The sequence below is a fragment of the Lepisma saccharinum genome, chromosome 10 (assembly GCF_977018435.1).
Source record: "Lepisma saccharinum chromosome 10, izLepSacc3.1, whole genome shotgun sequence".
Lineage (NCBI taxonomy): Eukaryota > Metazoa > Arthropoda > Insecta > Zygentoma > Lepismatidae > Lepisma > Lepisma saccharinum.
Genome location: NC_139238.1, coordinates 74,390,986 through 74,405,068, shown reverse-complemented (window position 1 = coordinate 74,405,068; position 14,083 = coordinate 74,390,986). Strand labels below are relative to the sequence as shown.

Below are 14,083 nucleotides of genomic sequence, written 5' to 3'. Positions count from 1 at the left end.
GGGTGCGAAATCATTGAAATCTGGTGGGGGGGGAAAGTTCTTCATCTTCAAACCATCTCCCCCACAAACATATGTGTATATTATACGATATACATATTTCTAATGTTAATAAAAGTAAAAATATATTATTATTTTATTATTATTATTAATAATACTATTATTAATTACATACAGAAAATTAATTTGTTACTTTAATACATATCAGATATTGCAAAGAAGCTAATTTCTTTACAAACTGGTTAAAATATGTTAATAAATTATGAAATAGTTCAAGTGGTTTTATTATGTGTAAGTTTTTGTTTAGTTTGTGCTTTATGTTAATATAAATCAATTAGATTTCATAGTTATTATTGTTTTGCATTCTTTTTTTACTTTTGTTGTGTGTACTGCTGTAGATTTGTTAACGATCTCTTGAGAGAGAATGCATTCAATACTCACAACTACACTAATTTGTGTGTGTTTTCGATATTATTCTTAGTAAATTATAAATGAAATTAGAAGTAATTGCTTATCTTTTGTTTCTTATAACAAAAACTCCCCCCCCGGACATTTTTGGTGGGGCGGATTTTTCAGGCCAATATTGTTGGTGGGGGGGGGGAATTCCCCGCCCCCCCCCCAGGATTTCGCACCCTGGTCCTGACCCCATTTACACTTGCTGATTTTCTCTCCTGGATTGAAATTCCTGCACTTTTAAGAACCCTGATATCTACTTCTCCAGTGGGAGAACCAAGATTATAGATGAAACGACACTGACGAAGCATGACACTCACGCCGGGACTCCAACCCAGAATGACTTTCGATCTTGCCACAGAAATTCCGGGTTCGAGTCCCGACGTGGACATGGGTGTTCTTTATGAATGTAATTTCACCAATTTCATCTAATCATAACACATCCTCATCGTCGCGATTAGCCAAAAGTAGAAAAGCTACGAGAAATAACAAAAATCAAATTCGAGCATAGAAGATTCGACCAATTCAGGTAGATTTCACACCAAAGAGACAAGCGACATGGGCTCCTTCAGTGATACAAGCAAGCATTCACCATGCATGTACGAATAACAGACCAAGGCGACACGATGAAAATTATAGAAACGGCCCAGTTTGAGCGACACATACAGCTTGTCGTCTTGCTTCGGTTTGAAAGGTTGCATTGATTACTGAGGGTTCGTTTCCAAGCCACGTGTCTGTTTGAATTGTTTGATCCGAAATTCCGAATTGAAAGTGGAATCCGAACTACTGTTCAATGTACCTCCACTAGTTATCGAGCCCGGAAGCTATTGATTAAAAGGCAACGACGTTCTCACTATTCCGCGTGTCGCTTCGGTCTGAAAGCTCCCTAACGCGCTGGGGCATCGAGGTGGCTAAATGTAAGACCGTAAGGTAGTAAAATTTCAATAATTTTGGAATTGAAAAGGCGCGGCAGAAATAATGTTCCTAAACCTACCAAACAGGACCCAGGCAACAAGTTGTCAACCGACCTCCGTGGCGGAGTGGTTAGCACAAGGCGCTACGACGCCAGGGGTCAAGGGTTTGAATCCTAGCCTGGGATTTGCTAGCGCCCTTCATCAGTGTCATCATATCATCACCCATACTCATCGCCGCGATTGACCAAAGGTGACAGAGAAGCGACGTAAAGTAACAAAATCAGTCAAAGTTTCTAAAAAGCATGTAAACGCCATCATAGATTACGTAAGCAAAATCAACCGTTGTGTCGAAGCTGGGACTCCAAGAGGTAAAAAACAACCGCCCAGATCAGCATCGTGACGTCCTGTTTCGCAGCAAATCCACCATCGTTACGTTCATCACTAAACCATCCCAACCCGGACAACATCGAACTTATATAACCATTTATATACCAGGAAAAGACAGGTTATCTTTATCTGCTAGTGAAAGTTTTCAGAAGTAGATTCAGTCCTGCCGATGGTTTTGTGTTGTGTCTACTCTCTTCATGTTATTATCTCTACTCTTCCTTCTCTGGAGGGCAGGAACGGGAAAAATCGCAAACTCAAGTTTGAAAAATAACGGTTTACCCTATTAAAGCGTTAATCACACGATACTAGATTTCCTGTTTGGATTTGGAGAAGTGGCCATAGGAGTGAGCGCACACACTAATTATGGGGCAAAAGTCTTGTTGAAAGAAAGTTCAGTCGGGGATTAAAGCATACATTTTGCTGGTTTACAAATGTATTGACGGGGATACAATACAAGGTGTACCTAGAGTGGGTCCAGACCATCCGAAAATCCCATTTCGGTGCACATTTAGTGTAACTTTAGGCGCACTTATATTGTACCGGTTGTTCCATAAATAATTGAGGGGTTACAAAAATTTATTGCAAGTAAACTATTGAACTTTCGTTAATGAAACCAGTCCAGAATGATGGAAGAACGCAAATATTTTGTGCGTGCATGTTTTGTTAAGCTGAGAGTTCATATCCCTGCCGCTAGGCGACACTCAAATCGCCCACATCACCAAGGGCGTCGGGAGGGGGGGGGGTTCAGTTAGTTATTTTATTCGAACAGAACAAAGAACTAGAAAATGCCTTTAAAAAAAAGAAATGAAAGGGAAATACAAGAACGAGTGTATTTTTCATCCTCTGCCATTTAATTAATAGTGAATAAATAATGTGAACAAATGGTTTCACAGTTTTCAAAATTACAAAAATAGATTTTTATGAAAAAGGGCACAAAAAACTATGGCTAAAATGTTCTACTAACTTTTTTTTTGTGTACGCACAGATAGGCTAATCGAGACTGGACCCACAGTTTAAAGTGAGATTCGAACCACTATGTGCCTCCACCGGGTATCGAACCTGGGAACAATTGATTACAAGTCGAAGACCTTACCACTATTTTCTTTTCTATTTTACAAAAGGAATAGTACCCCTAAGCGGTAGTATCCCCCGTTTTTCACATTTTCTCAATTTTCAATTTCTCGGTTTTTCTTAATTTTCAATTTTTATCATTTGAACAAACACAAATACCTATGCCTTACCCGGGACTCGAGCTCGGAACCCCTGGCATCGTAGCTCGCTGTGCTAACCACTCCGCCACGGGGGTCGACGAACTACGCCATCGGTCAGGCCATTTAATAAAGAAATATAGTAACTATGCATTTCAGTACACTAAGTGTGCGAAATGTAAAAAATAATAATAACAATAAAAAAATAGTTGTGCTGGATATTCTCTCATTTGGCAGGCCGAGAAGAAAAGTCTCTCCAATGAGATAATAATAATAATAATTTGTTTTATTAGTTTATAATTGCTACTATTTTATAATAATAAACATAAGCATAATAATTATTGTTATTATTTATACTATTTGAGTTTTATCCATGGGCCGACTCGTCCTACCAAAATTTCTGGCGACGCCTATGCACGTCAGTCACAGTGTTTTGTGCAATGTTACGGTCCCAAGATCACCGGACCTTACACCGTGTGACTTCTTTTTGTGGGGTTTCATCAAAGACTGTATTCGTCTCACCGATGCCGCGTGATATCGCAGCGATAGACATTATATGTGTGTGTGTATATACTATATATATATATAATAAGTTATTGTAAATATTTGAACTTCATGCATCCTTTCTAAGTAAATTTGATTTTGTTTTATTCAGATTGATGCACATACAATTCTAAATGCATCATATCAAATATTCATGCATTTTTGGTGCATCAATTAACACAGATAATCATGTAAATTTAGTTTTTTTCAATTGACCGTAGTCTATCTCATCTTCTCAGTTGAAGCATCTTTAGTGCCTGAGAACAGACACGTATCTAGAAATATGTTTCGGAGGTGGGGGTCCGAACAAAGTGTCTCAAAATATTATTATTATTAATGCTTAAACTAAAATAATTACATTAAATTAATTAAAATAGTTTTAATTAAGATATTCAAATTAATTAATATTAAATTTTTATTACATGATTGGGTAAAATGACGGTATAAGAATAGTGACACAACAGCACGTATTCATTATCTAGCTTACGTGTAGTTAAGGGTGGCAAAATTTGTAAAAAACAATAACAACAACTGCCATGGAAAGGAAATTAATGTCAAATAGATAAAGATTGAATATTTATTGACTATAGAAAGTGGATGTTAGACCCAGTTGACGAAAAATAAAGTTCCTGGTGATATTTTATTAATGTTACGTTAAAAGTAGTAATAAATCTTGCATAAATCTTTTATGGTACTGTCATTCAAAGTCGTATGATCACAATATAATTCATGCATTCCAATAAGTTTGGTGGAAATAAATAGCCCTCGATTAAACAACAAGTATATTTTCATTATTTACTTTTAGCTTTTTCATTATTTCATCATTTTCATTATTTAATTTTTGTACTTAGTATTTCGAGGGGGGGGGGTCCGGACACCCTAGAACTCCCCAATAATTCGCATTAGGGTTGTGCATAGACGACACGAGGGGAGATCAGTATTGCCACAATCTGTAAGCACAATTTCCCTTTGCAAGGGGTAAAATTTCCCTTTTTCGCCCATTTTTTCCGTTCATCTACAGAATTTTTATTATTATTAATAATAATAATAATAATCAATACTTTCGTGGACCCATGTTCGTATGTATGTATAAAATGTTAAACAATTTAACTTTTAAATGCTACGACGCCAGTGGTCCGTTTCGAATCCCGGTCTGGGCATGGCTGTTTGTGAGTGTCCATTCATAAATTTCATCATATCGTCGCTCATCCCCATCTTTGCAATTTGCCAAAAGTGGCAGAAAAGTGAAGTAAAATAAACCAAATCAATAAATCAATAACTTTAAATGTATTTTTTTTGGAAGATTTAGATTTTATTGCTAAACAAAGTCAATTTTTTCGTTTTGAGATGAAAGCTAAAACTACGTTAAAGTTGGAAACTTTAAGTAAGTAAGATTATCTTAAGGAAAAAGCCAAACACACAAATAGAGATTGGATTTAGGGAGGCCAATGCCCCTTGTCTTCATCACACCATCAGAAGAAAATTAAAAATATTCTACACAAAATGCTGTTCTAGTAAGGCGTAAATGAAACGTCACTTCCTTTAAGTATGAAGAGTTTGTGTGGAAAATCACATTTTTGCCTCCCTATCAAAGTTTTTAAATTCGACGCATGTGTATGGGGGTTATTCCTGAGTAAACAAAAAAATATAGTACATACCTCAGTAAATGTTCCATTCTGGTAAATTTCACATATTAGGTGGAACTTCTAAAACACAGCAAGTTTTTTTTTTATTAAAATTTAATTCATTGAGTCTGAGAGGTATTGTTAGTCATTTCTTGCCACTCCGCACGGAATTTTTAAACTTGTTTCCGCGGTGTTTTCTCATCTTCCGATAATTCTCCACGGCGTTCTCTAATATATTCTGGAGTTGCAGATCGTTTCCTTTGCTCCCCTTGTTCATCCATCGTCCAAGACAGACACAACCTTCCACCAAACACTCGCACACGAATAACTCATTGGGCCTCCCCCATGGCGCAGTGGTAGCGTCATTGCCTTGTCATCAAGGGGTCCCGGATTCGATACCCGGTGGAGGCACAAGTGGTTCGGATCCCACTTTAAACTGTAGGTCCAGTCCTGATTAGCCTTACTGTGCATAAAGTGGTCTTTAAACAGCAACTCAAACCAAACCAAACGAATAACCCAGTGTCCAATGAAGACTGAAGTAAATATAGTTTGCGACAAAGAGAACTTTATGGTTTGCACGTGCAGTGTTGAGGCAAAATTCAGTGAACCGCGGAAAGCTTTACATAAACAATACCCTCAGACTCCCACTCCCAAAGCCGGGACATAAGGGTGAATGGTCAATGACCTCCGGCCCTAAACGGTAGCCAGATGTGGACCAACCCAAATTCCACCCTTCCTCTCAGAACAAAGTATAGGACAAAATAAAAGAAGAAAGTTCTCATTTTCAAAGCTGGAATCACTTACAATGTTAAATATAATTCATGTTGAGTCTGTCTTAAAATTTCCCTGAAAATTTGCTATTTTTCATCAAATTTCCCTTTTGCCTTTTTACTTATAATTACCTCCAAATTTCCCTTCAAAAATGGAAATTTCCCTTCATGTGGCAACACTGGGGGAGATTTGGCGAAGTGTATCGGTCTCGCATCGAACTGTAAATGGTCGTCTAATTCTCGGTCTCACTTCTAGTTTGTAAATGACTGTCTCGTTCTTGTAAGACCGGACTCCGTGGCGGAGTGGTTATCACAGCCTTCTACGACGCCATTGGTATTCTTTGCGAATGTCCTTTCATCAATTTCATCATATTATCACTCTTGCTCATCGTCGTGATTAGCCAAAGGTGGCAGATAAGGGAAGTAAGAAAAAAAGAAGATCGAGAGTCTCGAACACTAAGTCTCGATCTCGTTTCGAATTTCGAGACGAGACTGACATACAAGCATTTGTATAGACGAGACGGAGAACGAGGCAACCATTTGGAACTCGAAACCAACGCCAGTAGGAACTTTAACATGTCTTGCCATGATTTCGTAACGTTCAATTGCTCCTTACCGTACAAAGAAACTTCTAATTGCAATTCTTATGCAGTTAACTGTACCTCTATTGATTACACTCAATTAGGGTCACTTTTAAGTTATGATCAAACCTTACGAAATACATATGCATGCACACAGTCGCAGCTTGAACGTCTTTCGTAATACATATTTCCGCGATAAAAAATAGACCGGTACATATATTTAAAAAGCAACCAAATTCCAGCATATTCACATTAGGTAATCAATTTAGCTACTATGTAATCGACTTTAATCTTTTTGCTTAACCTTTGCGAAGTATTTGCAATCTTTAATCTCGTAAATGGCCTTGGTAATGCACAAAAAACTAAGCATCAGTAACATTAAAAATTTACGTGGTATTTGTGCGTGTACGTAATAACGATTACGTACATAAATAAATGAACAAAAAACAGATAATGGAATGTTACTTTGTTAATGTAATCAGATAATGATTAATGATAAAAACACTCTTGTAGAAAGTTTTGGTAGTCGATTCGCATTTGTTAAAATTTATTCGTCAAGTAAGTACTCATTTCACATTAGAAACAATAAACAACATTACTAAATCACTAGAGATACTCTTGAACATGAAATGGAAATGAATTTGCTTCTTAGCAACCCCGTAGATATTTTGGCGCCGTAGGCGGTATTATGGTTTGGCGCCTCTTCTCGTCTTCTACCATGCACTTTCACTTTATGTGCGCCTTTCAATATTTTCATCCTACACCATGGTTTGTGATATTTAGGGCCTACAATTTTGAAATGAGGAAACCAACGAAAACTAATTAAAGATAATATAGATTAGCACACCGTGCTACTCCAGGGATCCCGGGTTCGAATCCAGGTCTAGATATTGGTGTTCTTTGTGTGTGTCCTTTTCAACTTTCATCATATCATCACTCTCGCGATTAGCCAAAAATGGCAGAAAAACGAGGTAAAATAAACGAAATCAAACAAAAACAAGCAAATAATATAGTTCTTATTTCAAGATTCGTAGTTTGCATTTCTGATTAAAAAAAAACTTAGCATATTTAAAAATATTTCAGTTATGTCTTACAAGGGAGGTTATCTAAGTGTCCACCTCCGATTTCCATGAAACTTGGCAGGTGTATAGAGGAGCCCAAAGGAAGAAATACGTGGTTTTGTGTTTCAGCTAAAAAAAACTGTTTTAGGGGACAACCCCACCCCCCCTCAAATGTCAAGATGAGGACAAATTGAAGTGGGGATCTGACCTCGAAACCACGTAAATATGGGATAGGAAGAACACGCACATATAATTGGAACACACACAGCACAGAACTGTAGGATTGCCGGTACCAAACGCAAGTGCTATCGTGGAGGACGATGGCGGTTGAAGTTCTGTGCAATAGTACTGGCAGATAGGCAAGTGGGACACTTGAGATATGAAGTGCATATCCAATTATATGTGCATGTTCTTCCTATGCCATATTTACGTGGTTTCGGGGTCAGATCCCCACTTCAATTTGTCCTCATCTTGACATTTGAGGGGGGGTTTTGCCCCCTAAAACAGATTTTTAGCTGAAACACAAAAACACGTATTTCTTCCTTTGGCCCCCTCTATACACCTGCCAAGTTTCATGGAAATCGGAGGGGAACACTTAGATAACCTCCCTTGTTAGTGTCTCAAGAACATCTTTAGAAATTACTATTATTACTACTTTGGGAAACGGAATGGCAATTGGAAATTTTCCGTCGCATATTCTTTGTGCTCTTCTAAAAATAATAATAATAATAAAACTTTGAATGGTGTTCTCTGTGCATGGATTACTAGGCTTCAGCTCCCCGCTACGACCCTGATAATTGGCAGAATTTTCTGTATAATGTTATTATACTTTGATCTTAATACGCGTATGTAAGACACTTTATCTTTACTCATTGACTCATGAAAGCACAGCCTGAAACCTTAGGGGTGTCTTCTTCTTATCTAAGAAGGGATTTCTAACATTATTTGCAGAGGAAGCGTTATATTTTGTTTATAGCAATTACAAAATCAATCCATTAGTGGCACTTGGTCGCCTGTGCTGCGTGGTTGCATACATTCGGGCAACTGCATTCCAACCCAGTTATAGATATCTGGCTACAGTTCACAGCCCGTCTCATTTCTCAGTAGAACAGTGTGTCCAAATGCCTTCGAAGAAATATGTTAACTGTATCCCTAATAGTCCCACTGTAGCTCTTGCACACCATCTAATTAGGAACCGTATGCAAGTTATTCAGTCACTGTAATACCTAACGAGCGGAAGTTTGCTAATTTGACTTATTCCTCTCTATTGCAACATAGGCCTTAATGTTTTAAATTAGTCTAATGTTGTTTCGAACCCGATAACGTATTTATGTAGTTCCTAAAAAGTGCCAAACTTCCGCATTCTATCACCTTCTTTGCCAATTTTAGCCCCCGCACTATGGCCTCATAATGCTAAGCCCCGTCTACCATGAAAAGATAAGTGTCCTTGCACTCTTAAGTTTGGCACCCAATCGGCGCTACTGCTCCACAGTAAGAAATTTCTTACTGTCCCGCGACTCCTGTGCACCGTACCCCCGCGAGTAGGGGAGGGGGAGAGTGGACCATGCTTCCTTATGGCCCGAAGTGGAGGGAAGAAGGGAAAGCTGCGCGGGGACTTTTCGTCCCAAGTTTTTTTTCCTTGTGGTCGATCTATAATAACTATTCATCTTCATCGTCGCGATTAGCCAAAAGTAAAAGAAAAGCAACGCAAGTATAAGATATGCAGTAGAATATCCTAAAACAGTTTTATGTTCACTGCTTATTTTCGGGCCTATTTTACAGCTAGAAATCCGCAACCTGGTAATAAAAAATATTGATAACCCCAACCTTCCTCACAGCGCGCTACCACGCTAGGGGTCCAAGGTTCGAATCCCGGCCTGAGCTTGAGTGTTCTTTGTGAATGCCCCTTCATCAATTTAATTATATCACGACTCACCCTCTTCGCCGCGATTAGCCATAAAATGGCAGAAGAACGACTCTCTTCGAGAATATCATCTCTGTACCGGAACCGGAAATGAGGTTGCCCTCCTATATTGATACATACAGGTCGATCCATAACTTAACGAACTAGAGCGATTGGATCTGACGTTGAGAAGTTATGACGTAGAATAAAATACATACATTAATTTAGTACTCTTTGAACGTTTTGAGTTTTGATGTGCAACTTCAGAAATTTCTGTATAGAATAATCATAATCGATGGTGTCATGAAATTCATGAAAGTCATAACAGCTACTTAACGGTGTTTATAGGTTTTTATTTTTCGATTTCTTTACAAAGCTGATTAATTAATTTAAAGTGGATATCAACATCAGCATGACGCAAGGTCACACTGATAACACACACCATTCAACCATAATAACTATACAATTAATTAATCCACGAATGTACTTAATTTTGACTGAAAAGTAGCTTATTTCTTGACATTACTCCCGCCGCGACGGTGCTGCCCTCTCGCCCTAAGAAATGTAAACTCCCCCAGGCGTGCCAACGACCCAGAAAGAGGGCGGGAAAGTAGGGATATGGAGGCCCATTATTACAGAATGAAGGCTGTTCGATTATATCGTGTCTCTTTAGCATGTGTCAAGCCCCTTAACACATGTCGTAATGTTTAGCCTGATTCGCTGTTTGCCATTCTAATCGGCACGTGGCTTGGCACACGTTTTCCGAGTCTCTTGGTGGTGTTCGGGTGAACAAGGAAAATCAAGGCAGCAGGAAAGGAGCAGGAATTTACTGCTGCACAGGATAAAGGGGCTTCCTTAAGCCCTTATCCGTGTCGCGTTTTCCTTCTGAGAACTGACTTCTAGCTGGAAATTCCATGCTTCGGTTCCTCGCGTTCCTCTGTAGTGGGCGTTACACCATTTGATTTCAATAGAAGCAGACAACAGAAGTTCTATTGCAGAGTTTCTCCGCGAGCTTGTGTGGGCCAGGATGCGAAATCATTAGCTTTTCGTCTAGTTGGCTACACTTCTTGACAATCAGTTACGGCGATTGGGGGGTTAGGGGGCAGTTTCCCCCCACTTTTTTTTTGCCACTTTTGCCCCCACACTATGCTAATACTTATGTACCAAGGGAAAGAAAACTGTCCTTGCTCCTCCATTCTTTGCACCTTGACCCCCCGTTTTGGAACCCAATCGCCGCCACTGTTGACAATCGATATAGTACATGTGTTTCTCTATTTGTGGAATTCTTCAATATTTAATTTTTATCGTCGTATCACGTTCTAGATTTTGTCGCTCTGTTCCTGACGAAAGATGTCACGTTAATCTTAGTTTCAAATAAAGAGAAGTATGTAATGCATTTAGAAAGCATCAAATGAAAGTAATTTAACATTACGTGTAAATTATTGATAGAATATGCTAGCTATTATATTCTATTCAATACGTGAAAACATGTGTCTTGAATGTACTCTGTAAAACTATTTCTCGAGAGAATAAGAGGAGAATATTATTTCAAAGTACAGAATGAGCTAAACTTGCATTAAATGAAGTGATACGTTCATTCGCTTTCTCTGTAATGATTTTTGCCTTTGCTGGCGCAACTAAAAAAAATAATGAAAGCACGGCCTGTGGCCCAAAAGTTCCAGAAAACATCGGTGATTGGATTATTTTTTCCTTTTCTTATACATTATTTATTACTGAGTTTGTCAACATAGATCACACCTGTGTCCCATGTAGACACTGGCGTACGCAGAGAGTGACTGATGGGACTACAGCCCGCTCCGAAATTTTTAGAAAATCATTTTCACTTTCGGTGAAAGTGCATATGTAGTTCATGATTCAATATCGCTAGTTTCAAATGTCAACAACAATATGTCTTCGTCACGCAAACTTCGTTTTTTTTTTTTTGTTTTTTTCGTCTTACAATTAGACATGAAATACACCGCACAAGAGCAGACAACTAACTAATTTTTCCCTTCTTCTTCTTTCTTTTCGTCTTCTTTTTCGTCTCTTCCCTCTCTTGCTACTATTTTTTGTTTCTACTACAGCTAGAACTATCTTTCCAAACGTCTGTGTGATTATATACGCCAGAGCAAACCGAATGTAGTTGAAACAAACATAAAGCGTATATATACACCTTCCGCACTACAGCTGCACAATGCGGAGGGCGTATATATACACTTAAGGGGTTTTAAAAAAATATTTTAAGTTAACTCTGATAAAAAATATTTTAAGTTAACTCTGAGGGCAAAGGCGGCCAGGGGCGTGGTGTTGATCACATTACCCGCACCTTCGGCCGTGATCAAGAAAATGTGGGGCCTTAACTCTATACCCCTATACGCCGTCATGGCGTGGTGCAAAGCACAGGGGAGCACTTTACTTTTTACTGTGTTTCTTTCTCTCTCTTCTTATTTCTCTTCTATACTTGCTTTCTTTCTGTTTCTCTGGGATGTATCTTTCTTCCCCCCCCTCTCTCGCTACTTGATTTTTCATTCTTTTTGTCTTGTTTCTGTTTTCTCTCCCGTTCTCTCTGTGTGGTGCATGACTTGTTTATTATATTAACCATCAGGCCCGTACCCAAGGCAGGGGCCACGGGGACCATGGTCCCACCCTTCGAACCATGAAATATTTAAATGTGAAACTATAAAAAGCAACGAAAATAAAGTTCAGGATTTTTCAAATTTGTAAATATTTAAATTTTTGTTCTTGAACAAATGAATGTGTTTGTTGTGGAGATAGGAAGGCTAACAGAGGTCAGCAATGTGCAATATTGGGTAGTTTAAGTTCTATAACCATCGATGAAAGGTTACCAGACGTTCGATTCACCGATTTAGTACTTGAAAAGCAAAATTATCGAAATTGAAACAAACAGCAAAAACGGCAACCTAAAGTAAACTTGATAAAAGATAAAGACGGTGATTTTCTAGCTGACCCAAGCGATATTCTAAATAGATGGAAGAACTACTTTAATGACCTTTTAAATGATCATGTAGGAGATAAATCAGAAGTAAATGAAGTCCACACAGCAGAACCTTTAGTTCCAGAACCTAACTTGACTGAAGTTAAAGATGCTATTAAAAGGCTAAAGAATAACAAAGCACCTGGCATTGATTTAATACCAGCTGAGTTAATTAAATATGGTGGAAATTCGTTAATATGTCAAATTCATAAATTAATTTGTTTAATATGGAATAAGGAATAAAGAAGAAATCCCTCAACAGTGGAATGAATCCATAATTGTTCCTGTGTTTAAAAAAGGTGATAAAATGAACTGCAATAATTACCGTGGAATTTCTCTACTCCCAACAACATATAAAATATTATCTAACATTCTTTTAACAAGACTAACTCCATATGCTAATGAAATTATAGGTGATTATCAATGTGGATTTAAACGTAACAGATCAACTACAGATCAAATTTTTCACATCAGACAGCCACTTGAAAAAAAGTGGGAATATAATCAAAATGTCCATCAGTTATTCATTGATTTAAAAAAAAGCATATGATTCGGTCAAAAGAGATAAATTATATAATATATTAGTCGAGTTTGGAATACCTAAGAAGCTTGTTAGTATGATAAAAATATGCACCACTGAAACAGAAAGTAAAATTCGTGTGGGTATTAATGTGTCTGACAAATTTACAATTCATGATGAGTTAAAACAAGGAGATGCATTATCTCCATTGCTCTTTAATTTTGCCTTAGAATATGCTGTTAGGAAGGTAAAAGAAACTAAAGAAGGACTAAAATTAAATGGTGTGACTCAGTTGTTAGCAAATGCAGATGATGTAGACTTATTAGGGGATGATATAAATACAATTAAGAATAATGCTAAAATATTTTTCAAAAATGCTAAAGAGATAGGTTTGGAAGTTAACAAAGAGAAAACTAAATATATGCTTACAGGCCGAAACCAAGTGTTAGGTAATAATCAAAATCTAATTATTGATAACAACTCGTTTGAACCAGTTTCCAAATTCAAATACTTAGGAGTAATATTAACAAATGAAAATTATATTAAAGAGGAAATAAAAAGTAGGCTTAATTCAGGAAATGCATGTTACTTCTCTCTTCATAAACTTTTGTCTTCTCGTTTAATATCTAAGAAACTAAAAGTTAAAATATACAAAACAGTAATTTGGCCTGTAGTATTATATGGATGTGAAACTTGGTCCCTTACATTGAAAGAGGAACATAAATTGAGTGTATTTGAAAATAAGATCCTTAGGAAAATCTTTGAACCTAAAAGGGATGAGGAGACAGGTGAGTGGAGAAGGTTACTTAATTTAGAAGTACATAATTTGTATTCATGTCCAGATATTATTAGAATAATTAAATCAAGAAGACTTAGGTGGGCAGGCCATGTGGCACGAATGGGAGAGGATAGAGGAGTTTACAGGATTCTTGTTGGGAAACCTGATGGTAAGAGACCTGTAGGAAGGCCAAGACAAAGATGGAGGGACAACGTTGAGATGGACCTAAGGGAAATCGGTAGAGATGGAAAAGAGTATATAGATCTTGCTCAAGATAGGACCAGATGGAAGGCCTGTGTTGCTGCAGCAATGAACCTTCGTGTTTAAGAAGGCTAGAGAGTTAGTTAA

At 37.7% G+C, this 14,083-nt stretch overlaps 1 protein-coding gene across 1 annotated transcript in view; it reads right to left on the bottom strand.

Moving 5' to 3' along the window:
* The window catches only part of LOC145994386 (uncharacterized), a 134,188-nt gene that overhangs the window by 59,093 nt on the left and 61,012 nt on the right, over positions 1–14,083 (bottom strand). The gene's annotated exons all lie outside the window — the stretch shown is intronic.